General features: G+C 38.8%; 1 protein-coding gene across 2 annotated transcripts in view; it reads left to right on the top strand.

The window, feature by feature from the left end:
• bmpr1ba (bone morphogenetic protein receptor, type IBa) overlaps positions 1-15,209 on the top strand; it is a 72,395-nt gene that overhangs the window by 12,762 nt on the left and 44,424 nt on the right. For both annotated transcript variants that reach the window (XM_071483092.1, XM_071483091.1), the window contains exon 2: positions 7,262-7,316. The gene's annotated coding sequence lies outside the window, so the exon portion shown is untranslated. The remainder of the gene's footprint in view (positions 1-7,261; positions 7,317-15,209) is intronic.

Here is a 15,209-nt window from a genome sequence, read left to right as displayed (position 1 = left end):
AACATCATCAGATCACCCACCCCTACACCAAACCCTGTTTTATATTTCATTTAGTGAGTTCTGTTGGTCTCCTTCACATCTTGATGGCAGGGATGCTACTGTGCCATGCAGATCTCAAGGGTCAATTCCAAACCTTTTCCTGACCCTTGGCAAATGACTGTAATGAAGCAATGAAACTAGTCTGAGCTGTGCCATAGCCAGGCCCTCTGCTGCAGGAAATTAAGGATAATCTGGAGGCTGTGGACGTTCTTTGTTGCCACAAGGCGTTCTCAAGGTGAAGTGGCTCTACTTCAAGATTGGTTTTCATCCCTTATGAATTAGTTTTGCATGTTTCTGCCCTTGCTGTGCCCTTCTTGTTACCTCTTAATGTCTGTCTGTGTCTCTGCTGTCTGCTTTTTTGTGATTCAGCCCTCTACCCATAACCCTGACAGACCATTCAACCATAATCCATCCATCCAAAAAAGAAATATTGTGACTCTGACAGAGATTCAGACTCTCAGAGCACAGTTGTATATCTGTACCATCACTGATCAAGCAATGTAGGTGTAGTACTGATATTGTTGTTATTATTAAAAAAAAAACAAAACTACAAATTATTTTTTTTATTTTGTTTAACTTGTTGAGTTGTTGTTTATACTATTGTATATTTGTATTATTTGATTGAAAGCAAAGTGCAATTAGATCTGTCTATGTTTCATGATGCATTTAGGGGATAAAATAACACATGTAAAAACTAATCTTACTTTATAAAGCAGTTTTTCCACAAAACAAAATACAACTATACAGATGTATCCATGTTAAATATATTTTTTTTTTGTGTGGTTCATACAGTTTAGTTCTTTACTTATTTCAACATTTTGTGTCATAAGAACACCAGACTTTATTTGATATAATTTGTGTAATTCTAATTCCTTTAATCATACCAGACAAAACTTTGGATAAAAACAACATGTGCATGTCAATTTCCAATTGAAACAGTGAAAGGAACAGTGCTATACTTTCACTAAACCATGTAAACAAAATGATTGGAGTAATGCGTTACTCTGATTGGCCATAATCACATTATTATGTACTTGAAAAAAACATAGGAGCTGTTCAACTGCTAAGCAAGTACAGCAAAGACATCACAGCAAGGATCACGCTAACAAAATATAATTTTTCCTGGTTTTGTTGTTGTGCCATGATTTATTGTATCTGGTATTAGGAGTATCAGATGTTTAGATTTTCCTTGTCTATGTCTGCTTCCTCTCCTCCACATTCTTGGGGATTTAGTCAGACTGGGGTGCAGGTAGGGTAGGCCTCACATGTAGGATGTTATAAAACAGCAGTGAGTGGGTGTACTGTATAGAAGTAAGCAAAAGGCTCTCTAGCAGCAGCGTGGTGCTGTATGTGTGTGTTTTAAAACCAAAGAAGCAGTCCTTAAAATGTTTACAGTTGTCTGTTATAAAGATCAGTGTTTAATTTAATGTTAAGTTTAAAAAAAACTAAAAAAAAGCCCACTTGCTTGAATACTTTGCATTCAGCCTCTGACAAAATTTCATCTTAAATTATATGCCCAAATTCAGAGAGGGCAATTTGAACTTCCTCGACTAAAATTCAATAGTGGACACAATTTTCAGTTGGAAAACATTTCACTTTCTTACTGATTTGACACACGAGAGCATAATTAGCCAGATTTACTCAGGAGGAGCATGTGATTTCACATCAGGCCTGCTTCGCTGTGGTGTTGAGTCATTGTGTGCATGCTGGTTTTGTGAGACGACAAAAAGAGGACAGACTTCAAATTAATTGACTGGTATGATTATTGTTGTGCTTCAGGTTTCGACTATGATCTATCAAAGGTGCAAGTCCATCCATCAACCTGTTGATTTGCAAGGAAAGGCAGCACATCAGGTCACACAACATAACAGGACAACCATTTAAAGTTCAAAAAGTGCTTTAAAACTAGAGCTCAATAATATTATATTTTGTGTCAGTCCATTTTTATAGTAAGAGACAAAACAAGAGCTGGCTACAAAGTATCTGTGTATCTAATTTTCTGTGTTGCTGTCACATTCAACTGTTAAACGGCACAAGTTGATTTTGTGAACAGCACGTTTAAACCTGACCGTGTTGTGGTGAAAAAACGTTCCAGACCGAACAGACGGAAAAAATTTGGTAACCTGGCAGGTAAATAGATTTGTTCCTTGTTTAAGGCTGCAGGTAGAGAGGGTACCAACTGAGGGGTCTATAGAGCCAGTAATGAGTCATATCCTTCCAATTGCTGTTCTGTATCTCAGACACCTCCTAAAATTCACACTGCAGTGACCATCACACACATGCACATAGACACACACAGCTCTAACCTGTTCATGACTCCATACTGTACTTCACACCTCTGGGAGTGTTTTCTGGGGAAACACATCACGTCAGTGACCAGCGTCAGCACGTCAATCAAAATTCTGCAAACATAGTCGACGTTTTCTGGCAGGTGCAGCCAGCAGAGGAGGTTGACTGACAGGAAGCAGTTTTGGTGAGTCCTTCTGTGGGCTGTCATCAGGCAGCAACATAAATTGGGATATTTTCAGTGACAACATCTTATAGAGAACCATCTGTGCAGGAAACACAGTATCTACAATACATCAGGTTTGTGTAAAGGGCAAAAGTTCAGCTGAGGTCAGGCTACATGCAAAATAAGGTTGCCTGGATTTTATTGGAGTTGGCAGGAGTTTGCCTAAGACAATTAAAGCTCCCTGTTTTGTGCCGCTGGCGTCGATATTGCCATTGTCTCATAATAGACCCTGAGAATGTTTTTCATTAAAGAATAAAAAAAAGATGAACATCCTTGACACGGTGTTCCACTTAGCATAACTCTTTGAATTTTGAATAAAACTGTGAGTGTGTATTTGCACGCAAATGCAGTGCAGCTTTAATTTGACATGGAAGATAAATGAAGCCTGTCTGTGTGCAAGATCTGTTTTGTAGCAGGAGGAAAACACACTGTGCTTCTTGTTACAAATGATTAAAATATCAGTCCTGTTGTCTGCCTCGCTGCACTCCCTCCCTGCTCTCTGTACAACATCTCTGTCTTTCTCAAGGGCACCAACACATTCTACTTTCAACAAGAATTTAACTTTTGTGTTGTTGTGTCTGCACTTAACATACCATAGAGGGAGAATACAGTGATCAATGGATTTTAAATCCCAGACTTTATCCTTTATCATATGAGTTATCAGACTGGGATTTTAAAAATACTCTCTTCTCCTCTGCTCTCCTCTCCTGTTCTTTCTTCCTTCTCCTAAATCCCTTTCTTTAATATATTAATATCCAGCTCTGAAATGGTATTTGAATTTAGCAGCCATGGTTTGTGATGCCTTTCTGGGGGAGTTTCTGGCCTGTAAATGAGTTGAAAGGTTTTTATTGTAATCTAATCCAGCCAGGTTGCTGTAAATACAATTAGAGAGCTTCTGCTGGCTGTGGAATACAGCCTTCCTGTGATTCTGTGCTATAGAAATACAAAGAGAGAGGGGGTAAAAACAAAGAAAAATAGAAGGTAAATGCATTAAATGCATTGTACACTATACTGCTTGCTCTGCTGGAGTCTAGGTTTATTGAGGTTTGGATGTGTTATTTTAGATTTAAGATTTATGTCACAAATGAGTGTGTGTGGGTTTCTCACTGGAAGACCTGGACACTGGGCATCGGGCACACTGCCAGGTAGACATACAGGTTTTAATATCATTGCTGGTGTGCACTTTTACAATGTGGGTGGGGTCCATGTGTGTGTTCCTGTGCGTGTGTGTGTATGCAAGACAAGCTAACAGAAGTGCCTCAGAGCAGTAATGTGTGAGTGCTGGGTAAAAGGCCCAGCTTGCTGAGTGATTGCCACATTACCCATAACTATGAATCAATCTTCTGTTCAGACATTTGGCTATTTACCGACTCACATGAATTTGATCATGTGTTTTCTTTTAATGGTTTTCTAGGATTTACTGAAACCTCTATGGCAGTACTGTTTTACTGGTAAGCACTGCAGATGGTGGAGGGTGGGTGGTATGTAAGCTTGTAGATTGGTCTTGGATCAGAATATAGTTCATGGCAAATTTAGTATCAGGCAGTAATTGATCACAATGTCATAAATGCTATGACTTAGACTGGGAGTACATGTCAATGTGTTGCTGTGCAGTATTTTTTTTTTTCACCATGAATTAATTTCAGCATGTTTCAGTGTTACATGTAAACACCAAAGATTGAGACATAAATATAAGAAAACACAGATGCGTAACTAATGGTCATGTCTGTATGTAATGTGTAGGTAGGAAATAATATCCTGTGTTATCCACAGCCCACAGTACACAATGGGGTTGAACTATTAAGGAAATATTATCGAAATTTCGATATGGCCAAGTGCAATATTGAAATCGTGGGAGCTCTAATTTTTTGATAAATGGAAAGTGTCACAACATACAATCATAAATGAAGCATTGTGATATTAAAGAGATGCCAGGGCATATGTGTAATTGAACAGGCTTGTTTGGTACAGATCTCAGCAAAAATCACATGATCATTTTAATATTTTTTTCAGTGCAAATGAAATGCGAAAATTACCATTCCCACTAAAAATGTGACTCATGCTGCAATCACAATTTCTGTCAAAATAACGGCAGTATGATTTTTTGTTGTGCATGTTGTTCAACCCTAGTGCAGTGTCAGTTCTCCTTCCCTTTTTCCTCCTTTTTTCTTACTTTTAATTCTGTAATTTTTGGAACCTATTGAAGATTGGTTGCACATAGTTTTACTGAAAACTTCTCTTTTAGGGTCTATTTTTTTTTTTTTTCATCAAAATCTAAAAGGAGTCATGATATCTGCATTTCAGTGAGTGAAGAAATACAAGACAATACTGAATTGGATTTTAAATTTGATTATTGACTTTACATAATGCTTCTCATTATATAGCGCAAACTCAGTCTACACATATGTGTACATATAAGTGCTTATGTGCGTCTAGATGGGTTTATGTAACCGTGTAATTGTTTTTTTTATGTGATTGCCAAAGTGAATGAGTGGACTCTGCAATCACTGAGTCATCACAATAGATCACCTTTACATCTGTGTTTACCAAACAACACCTTACACTCATCTGTCACATAGATAAGAATAAAGTGTGTTACACCAAAACACATGCAGATAGAGGACACGACTCAAGAGGAAATATTTCTGTCTCTACATATACATGCGTTTCCACCGCAGGCGGCTTCTTTTCTCCAGTCATCCTACCTGTCAGTGTTTTCATTGGCTTTTGTGAAGCGGAGAGCGAAATGACAGTTTGCAGGGACTCAATGAAAGAAGGGATTTAGGCAGTAATCCACCTCACTGATCCTTTTTAGAAACAACCAACTGTCTGGCACACAGCCTGGCTCTCGCCATGACACGCCTGCTTTTGATACCTGAAAGCTGGACTGTAAACTGACACCCACAGTGGCATTTTCTACTTCCCACATGCTTCAGATCCGGCATGAGCTAGACTGAAGCTATTTCCCTCAGTTGGTAAAAAGACTAGTTTTTGGCTTGCAGATGAGCTGAGGTGTGTAATGCAGGGGTAATGCATACTGTAGCCATCAGGTTTTTAATATGAATTTTGAAATCTATGGTAGTGTTTTTCTCTTCAATCATTTTTTCACATATATGTCAGTTGCCAGCAAACTTTTAGTGCTATTATTTGCAAGAATGCTTAAATACTTGTTATGGCATGGGTTATTTTTGACTCCTCACTGTTCAGGTGAAGTTAAACAGAAACTGAGATCATTTGGCACAAACTGACTTGTAAATCTCTCCATCAACCTGGAGCCCAGTGCATTTCATTGGTCCAGTTTCTCCAAACATTGCCCATATTTTCTATCATTTTCAGACTCATATTCAGTTTTGTCCTGAAGTGACAATCAGGGTTAGTTCAGTTCAGCCATTTTTAAACAAATTCACTTTGTCTTTGAGCAGAGCAGCTGCCAAAAAGATGAGTGTGAGAAATTAATCTTACTCTATAAATCTTCCATTGTTCTTAAAGTCAAGCCTGGGTTCTATTTTTGTATTCTATTTTTTGTATTCTTGTAGATGTAGTGATGGCTCTCATTCATTATCCTTTTAAAAGCATATCTAATCAAACATTTCATTTTAATATGGATAGTGCTTGTGCCCTGTCATGACTATTAAATCATGGAGGGCCTTGGTCCTGGCGGCTATATTTTACAGGAGCTGTGTGTGAGCTAAAAGAAGTATTATCCAGCAATTACCAAATGGCATGTAATTTTCTTTGTCAGGAACTGAATGGCACTTTTATTCAAGTAATAATTTTAATTTCTTTTTCCACTGCTTGTGGTTTGAGAGATGAATTAAAGTTTGTAGAGCTTTGATTTATGGACAATTTGGCCTTTTTAACACCCTATATGAATTGACCTCTTTGTCTAATGGTGGTTCTAACTATGGGGGATAACACATGCAGAAAAGGCCACAGACATACACCTAACAGAGCCACACACACACACACACACACACACACACACACACACACACACACACACTCACTCACACTCGTGCATAAGGCTTGTGTGGTTTATAGGGTGGCAATAAAGAGAAACGTTGTGTGAAATGAATCCAGTGTGAGTTACAGTGTTTTGGAGGCCTTGTTTTCTTAGAGATGAATAAGTGGACCCGCCCAGAGTGTCATGTTTATATAAAGAATTTTATTTGAGTTTAATTTTCCAACTCTACAGGTGGGGATCTGTACCCTGACCCTCTGATCACGAGATCTAATAAAACATGCAATCCTTGGCATGTGTGCTTGTATTACAGAAAACAAAATGCTACAAAGTTACTGCATTTGCACCTCTTATTTATGACTTCATTTATATTTCATTTAATTTGATGCATTAAATAAAAAATAAATAAAAAACAAAATGTCATGCCCATGACAAATGCTCAGCATATGGAAAAGTTACAGCTAAAGATTTAATATTAAATTGAGGACACTGTTGAATGGGATACCATTGGGTACCACAGTCATAGTTCTCTTTGCAAGTTAAAAATATTACAGGTGTACAAAGTAATGAAAGAATGAAACCTTCCTTTAAGGGACAACTGGTTTGTGTTTGTATAGAATTCTTTATCTAACCATCTTAAGTCTATGTCGCTGTCTTTTACAGTAACATGCTCTGATTAACTATAGATTTATTAAGGGGCCTCCATATTTTCTAACTGTATTTTCTTGTGTTTGTGTGTGTGCACACAGGGATTGTAGAGCTGTCTGACCAGCCTCATCTGTGAATGTAAAACTCTACTTACAGGTAAGAGCAATATCACTCACTCACTCAGTCAGTTGCCAGGGTTATGTTTATGTCTACGAATGCATTTGTTTCAGTACGTATGTGTAAATCACATTTCCCTTTTAGTGATTTATATAATCTTTTGCCTTCATCACAATCTGATCTGTAATAATGAAGCAAACATCCCTGTGTCAGCCTGCTGTATCAAAACTGTGTTCCATTTATTAACTTCTCAAGCTTTTGGATCATCTAGAAATTGCAGTAATATAACAGAGGATGATTGGTGTGGTCCATAATGGAAGTTGCACAAATTAAAACAAATCAGGTCCTCATAAAGAGAAAACAGAAGGGCCAGGACCACCTCACTACTTCATCTGCAAATACTTGATTTTGGAGCTAACTGTCCCAACCAAAATAGCCCACAGAGTACAGCTACAGTATATGCCGGAAGGAGGAGGAAGGCAGTGAGGGGAGACAGTCTCGTGTTGCGTGTTTCTCTGAAATCCAAACTTGCCAAGAGCAACACATAGACAGGGACACCATATCCTTACCTCCTTGACTCCAATCCATAAATTACTGTATATTTGACTTTTCCTAAAATATCTAACTTGAGCTACAAAGACTCCCTTGTAGCCCACGTGATCAGTGGTATTTTGCTACTTGTTCTTTTTCCCTAAAGCACATTGTCTATGAACAGAATTTAGTGTCTCTGAGCAGTGGCTCTGCACAAACATAAGAAACCTTACACCTTTTGAAAATTTGGCAATAGAACCACAGAGTTATGAGCACTGCTTGCGTGCATATATAAATGTTTCCTAGGGGACAGCAATGTGTAACCTTAGCCTGCACTTACACAAGTGATTTAGCCTCAGTTGCCAAGAAGAAATTTATTAGTATGGACAACTATACCAACTAAGGAGGTTTGTAACAGCTAAACGCACCATGAGCTGAACCATGGCTATTCAACATTTCAGTACATCTGTGATGCATAATCACATGCTTTACAAACAGCCTACTGTCAGTCACTGAGACCAGGCCTTCCTCTTAAAGCACACCTTGCCAAGACACTGTATTCATCCATGATGCTGCAAACCAAATATGCAGTGCCACAGGTGATTTGATAACACATTTATAGCTTTTGTTAGCCATCAGCATTGTTGCAAACCCAATACAAGATACTCTCCTAGACTCAATTCTCACATAGAGGTGCCACGGGTGTAGAAGTGCTAAACCAAGTGAAAGAGGCCCCTGGCAAGTGTATCAGGGAGAGCTGTCCATGGCACAGCTGGCATCTGGACAAGCACATTCTCCGCCAGCGCACATTTGTTTCTGAGAGGACCCTGGGCCATTCAGTCAGGGGAGCCAAGTGCTGTTAAATGCACATTTACATATGGGTGTTCAAATAAGGGCCATACAGTTTGCAATATATTGAGCAGATGGTAGTTGGTTAGCAGAGTGAGGTGAAGGAGAGGTTTTCAGTGGGAATGTTTGAAATTGATAATACTTAAAACAAAGAGGCGTCCTGACTCATTATTCCACACACTTGGTTGTGGCTGGTGCTTTAAAAGCACAGTCTGTCTGACTATGTTATCATCATATGCATAAACATTGTTGAATTTATTCATCACAATCATACAAAGGCTCCAAAATATTTAGGAGCAGTTAGGCTTCCTTCAGAATACCATGATCCAGAGAGACCATCATATTTTAGAGAGCTGAGAAGTAAGTCTGACTTGTGGGACTCACTGTTTGTATGAATAAGGCACTGTATTTCCAAAAAATTCTGGGTACCATGATCTAAGGTATATATAAATATATAAGGTATATTTAACTTTATACAGCTTTGAAGAGGCTAGCATAGCCTTGAAAGCGTATTTATTCCAGGTTTACTGTAGGGATTTCAATATTCGCTAGGAATATATCACATTTCTTTGATTATTCTGTCTTTACTCTGAGTCCAGGTTGACAGAGTGGGTGTATTTTTTTTTTAAGGTTTCTCTCTTTATAACTTGCTGTAGTCCAACATGACTGTTTAGGCCTCTGTTAGTATTTTCAACTTTACTACATTATATATTTTGTAGGGTTTGAATAAATCATTGATATACTGATATTGTTGTGGCATTTTTAACTTTAAGTTTTAGATCAGACAATAAACACAAAACTAATTATTTTATCACACCAACAATACTTAAATACAAATGCAAATAGTGGCCCCGATGCATATTCTAAGGGATCTCTATATCTACACTATAACAGTATAATTTCTCAAATTCTGTGTAATTCTGTACAGAATTATCTACTGATGTAACCAGTTCCATCAAATTTATTTTAGTTGGTACATGAACTACTCTTTGAGGTAGGTGACCCACCCTTAGCAGAGTCAGTTGGAGAGGAAAGACTGCTGTGTGGTGTCTGTATTAAACAGCAGCTTGGAACCTTTGACAGGGAGACACATGTTTCAGCAGGGCCATTACTGCTGCAACATGAGAAGGTGTTTTCATGTGAAAATGGCAAACTCACAAACACACTCACACACAGAGGGAAATGCATGTGAACACCAATGCACACACACACACAGGTGTGCTGGCAACAGCATCTTTCAACATGATGCGGCTCTACCCTAAAGTACACACTGCAGAGTGGAGAAGCAGTGCAAGTGTATGGGCGTGTGTATGAGCCAATGTGTGACTGTAAATGAAGAGGGAAGTAGCTATTGGTGAGGTCATGAACTTGTGTAAATGGAAAAAAAGAATCTTCCTTGTGCTTTTCCATTACATCTCACTCCACTGACTTCAGCTGTGCATTTGATACCAACCAGATTGTGCATAAATATTCTCTTCAATGGATAAATGCTCTTGTTCCTAGTATTTCTCATGAGAGACATAATGTTTCCAGTATATAAGTGTTGGTGTGGCCACTAATGATGAAGTCTTTTTTTAATTTAAGAGAGACATTTACCATGGAAGCCTTAAAATTACTTGTACAAGATGAGTAAAGATGATTAGATAATAAAAGTACAAGACAGCAATTTCTTACATACAATACTACTAATACTAATATAACAGTAGAGCACCTCAAAAAAACCACCATAGAAAACACCCATGGTGACACCATGAAGGTTTTCATTGACCTGTTATAATCAGATAAACATCAACAGATAATTCAAAATAAGTTTGGAAAACTTTTTTCCCTCTCCTAACATTTATAATCAAGTTATTCTTGTTAAGTAGATTGGCTTGTTTCCCCCTCCCCCTAGTATGTTAAAGCCAGTGAAAGTTTATTGTAGTCAACTTTTACTGAGTTTTAAGCATGCAGTAAATACATTATAGGGTTCCAGTCAGTTGCTCAAGCCAAGGTTTTATCAGACAGATTTCAAGTGCTGCTCACTCGCCACTGTGTGTGAGCTGCTGTGATGATGGTTTTTCTGTAAGCGCAGTTGTTCTGCTGCCTCCTATTTTCTTTCTCCCTCTCTGTCTCTTTTTCACTTTGCCTCTCTCTTTTCTCTGTTTCTCTCTCTCTCTCTCTCTCTCATACACACAAACAGCTGTCTATGTGCTTCAGCAGTCTACTAGTATTCAGCAGCAGCAGCAGAAAGTACTTAGTGGTCTAAAAGAGGGAGCAGTTGGCTTTGTCATAAGCCCTGTTTGGGCTAGAACAGACTCCTAAATAAACTGCTGCAATGGGACACCACTGTTTACCAGCAGCGAGAGTAGTGTATTCAAAGTGTAGCAGTGTTGTCTCTGTGGTCCTTCAGCTGTGATGAGCCATAACAGAAAGAACACTGGCATGTGTACGGCACTGACGGAAGTAAGGGGCTTTCACAAGAGCATGAATAATATTTTAGATGATGTTTGGAAATTTCTCATTTAAGATAATAAACTATCTTTGGCATTGTAAACAACTCCTGATCATCCAAACTGACATGCCAAAATGCCCGACATGAAAACAAACTAATTACTTCCAAACCTCCAGTGCCACAAGATGTCGTCGTAGGAGAGTCTGTAGCCTTGTATGCACAATATATCTCTTAATAATAATAATAATAATAATAATAATTATTATTATTATTATTATTGTTGTTGTTTCTCACGTAATTATTTCTTCTTTATGTTTTATATTAGAAAAGAAATTGTTGTTTGTATGTCAGATAATGTGGGATGTTAGCAGTTAATGAAATTGCTGTATTTATTGCTGCTGTATTTGATGCATTCTGTCACTCTACCTGTTATCTACTCTCATGACGATTTCTGTGAAGAGAAAGTTTGCTCATATGTCTGCACCGGTTTAACATTGCATTCCTGTCAGAAATGTTATAGGAGAAGTTGACATCCTCAATATCTACAGCAGCTGAAAAGATGCTAAATACAATTCAGAATATACACTAATTAAACTGGGTTTGATTTCTCGGTTGGCTGTGTCAGAGCAGAACTGTTTATGAACCAGTAATGTGTCCCCTAAAAATTCTCTACATTAAGAAAAAAAGCCATGAAAATGTGTTATTGATATACCAAGGCTACAAGTTTTGGGTACACATCCGTCCCCATCTTCTCAGTGCGCATATACATGTGTACATAGCAAAATTTTGACTGAAACACACACACACACATACACACATTGACCTTGAGGGTGTTAGTGGTGTTGACGTTTGTTTGGATGGTGCTTCAATTCCTCAGACTGCTGCGAGGTCATATGGCTGGACATCAAAGAGAAGAATTTCTTGCTGGGCGACACTGAGAGCTCCGGTGTTTATTCTAAAAGTCCGACTGTCTCACTGTTTCTGTCTGTCTGTGGCGATGGCAGCCTTCACGCCTGTCTGTCTGTCTGGTTACCTGCATTTGCCTCTTTGTTTGTCTCTTAGCACAATATCTGCACAGCTCTTTCTTTCCATCTCGGTCTCAGTCTTTCTTGTTTGTCTTTGGCAATAAAAAAATCACTTGATGTACTTTCACTGTAGAGAAAGATGAACAGTGGGCTACAATGGAAAAGCATTTATTTGTTGCCATGCATATTATGTTGTCAGCCCACTGGCTGTTAATGTGGAGTGACTGGATTTGGCCAGTTCCTCTGTGCTTTTCACTTGAATGGCATTTAGCGATGATTGGTGATTGCTCCATTTCTCTCCATTTTAAACAACTGCTGTTTTCTTTAGCAACAACTTATTTGAACTGCAGCCAACTGGAATGTTGTTGAGAAACACATAGTTGGTCTTTGTGGTTTGGAGTGTTTTCCACCTGTCTCTTATAACTCATTGTGTTGGTCTTCACTCTATACAAGTCTGGTCAGGATGAAGTGATTTGTTCTTTGGCTCCTGGCTTCAGATGATTAAAAAAAACACACAAGTGCTGATGAGCAGCAGAACAGTAAGGCATGTGAACTGTAATAGCAGAATGGGATTCAACCTGTGCAGCATATAGTAAAAAGCATCCAGCAGCAGTAGCACAAATACTAATAGAATCTGTGTTTTGTGAGGAACAACGCTGTTCTCTCCTAAGAAACCAACTTAAGATGCATAATGTAAGAGCCACATTTAATAGTCTGATTGTCTTGTCACATCATTGGAAACATCAAGCTGTGTCTTCACTGCAGAGTAATTCAAATTGCATGGTTAGCTGTGAGGTTTTTCCCCCCGGGGATGTGTTTTGTTTTGATGTTCTCCACTACAGCCAGATGAATGGCCACATGGAGAGCCAGGGGGGAGTAGGGGACCTTTGGACATGTTAAAGGACACCTGTGGGGCTTTAGGGGGCCTCTGCATGATGGACGTGGTTCCGCTTCAGGTGGCAGTAATTTCTCTAAGCCACAGGGAGGGGCAGTGGGGGCGGATTTTGTGTGTGTGTGTGTGTGTGTGTGTGTGTGTGTGTGTGTGTGTGTGTGTGTGTGTGTGTGTGTGTGTGTGTGTGTGTGTGTCTGTGTGAGGGAGGGGGGCTCCTGTGCTTCTGTCTGTGTCACAATTTTGAAAACAAGTTAGTTTTGTAACTGTTGTAACTGCTCTCCTTCTGTATATGCATGTGTGTTTGTATGCACACATACCCTGTAAACATACCCTGTAAACACATATTCTGCATCTGCATGTATGTGTGTACATGTTGGCCTATCTCTGAGACTGTAATTGCTTCTAATACAACTGGGCACACTATGCAGATCGTGACAGAGTCTCACCCACAGCTACTGATTATGTAAATACAATAGCCATCTGAAGATGTGTGTGTGTGTGTGTGTGTGTGTGTGTGTGTGTGTGTGTGTGTGTGTGTGTGTGTGTGTGGGTGACCTGCCTGATATACTTTTATCTCTTATCACATGGAGATCAGCTGTTAGACAAATGTGGCATTGTTGAAGGCTGAGATAGTGCCAAATGTGTGCATAGATGTGTGTGTGTGTTTCTGTATGTGAAGCTGTGCTTTACTAGTTCAGAGCCTCATCTCTTCTTTCCACCTGATCCTGAGCTGGACCAGGTAGCTCCAGGTATTTTACATGAGAGGACTGGAGTTCATTATTAAATGTCACAGCTGATCTTCTAGAATATCCAATAATGTTTCAACAACACACACACGCACACACAAACCTACACACACACACACACACATACAGCTAGTCTATGTATGAACATTGTGAAATGAAAATTCACCACAGCTTATGATCTGTCTGCAGTCCATGTCTTTGTTGGCATATATTCTTCCAAGTATCAGGATTATGAAGAGTTTTATTGTAACTTCACTAAAAGAAGCATAATGACAAGTAGGTTTGTAGACAGAGCAAGGTGCCAAGCTAACTGTCCAGGGTTGTGTTCATGGTTGGAGGGGCCACTAATTTCACACCATTCAAACACTGATCCCTATCAAAACCAGGCACCGTGACACAAAATCTTTGCTTCACATTAGAAGCAGTTCACTGCTATACCACTGGAATGCCACTATTATGTTGCAGCTAAGTGCAGTCTTAGTCATTAAGGGTAGAAAAGTGTTGGTTAATGAAGATGTCAAAATATGGACATTTTCTGGCACATTAGAGGCAGTGCAGATAATGTAATTTAGTGGTGCAACAGTGACATTCTTCAACATTCAGCTGTACCTGAAGGACAAACTTCATTAGTACAAATCAGATGCATTAATTTATCCTCAGTGCGCACACACACACACACACACACACACATACACACACACACACACACAAAGGCATGTCAGGGGTTCTTGTGTGCTCTTCAAGGAGTAATCACTAGATTGAGTTACAGTGAATAACTTGTTGTTGATACCTCAACAAATGTAACTGCATGTTCCCCCATCTAAACTTTACCTTGATTACCTTGCACTATTTTTTATGAAAAGCAAATAAAACTGCTGTCTGACATAAAATTGCTTTTAATTTAGCTATTGCACAGACATACTGGTGTGTCCCATTGTAGTATCTTGTGTCATCAGCTCAGCAATTTTGGCACACACACACACACAACCGCACACACACACACAAAAAAAAACCCAAAACAAAACAAAACATCTACATGATTATACTACAAATATGCTGAATACAGGTTCTTTAACAGCTCTGTGATGAGTTTGCAGCTGCAGAAATTTGTAGAAGTCACTCAGATCATGAAATGTGATGATGACACATATGCACACAAAGGCAGAGTTATTAACACTTTGTAGTAATAATATGACATGGCCAAAAAGCTCATCAGAACATTGTTGTGCGACAGTGATGCAAAGAGAGAGGTGGACTGTGTACAACATAAGGATATCTGTTAATGTATCACCATATGCTCCATATGAATTAACGTCATGTGGAGTCAATAAGAGGATTTGATTTAAGGAATGTTGAGGAAATTCTCTGACGAACAGTGTTGTCAGACACTCAAACTAATGCATGCATACATCCATATACACACAATCAGATTAGATGGTGAGTTGCAATATTTTT

This window comes from Trachinotus anak, unplaced genomic scaffold, assembly GCF_046630095.1.
Source record: "Trachinotus anak isolate AG129_WGS33_773 ecotype Australia unplaced genomic scaffold, CSIRO_AGI_Tana_v1 ptg000008l, whole genome shotgun sequence".
NCBI classification, from domain to species: domain Eukaryota; kingdom Metazoa; phylum Chordata; class Actinopteri; order Carangiformes; family Carangidae; genus Trachinotus; species Trachinotus anak.
The sequence above is the reverse complement of the archived record's forward strand: the minus strand, read 5'-3'. Positions and strand labels throughout refer to the sequence as shown.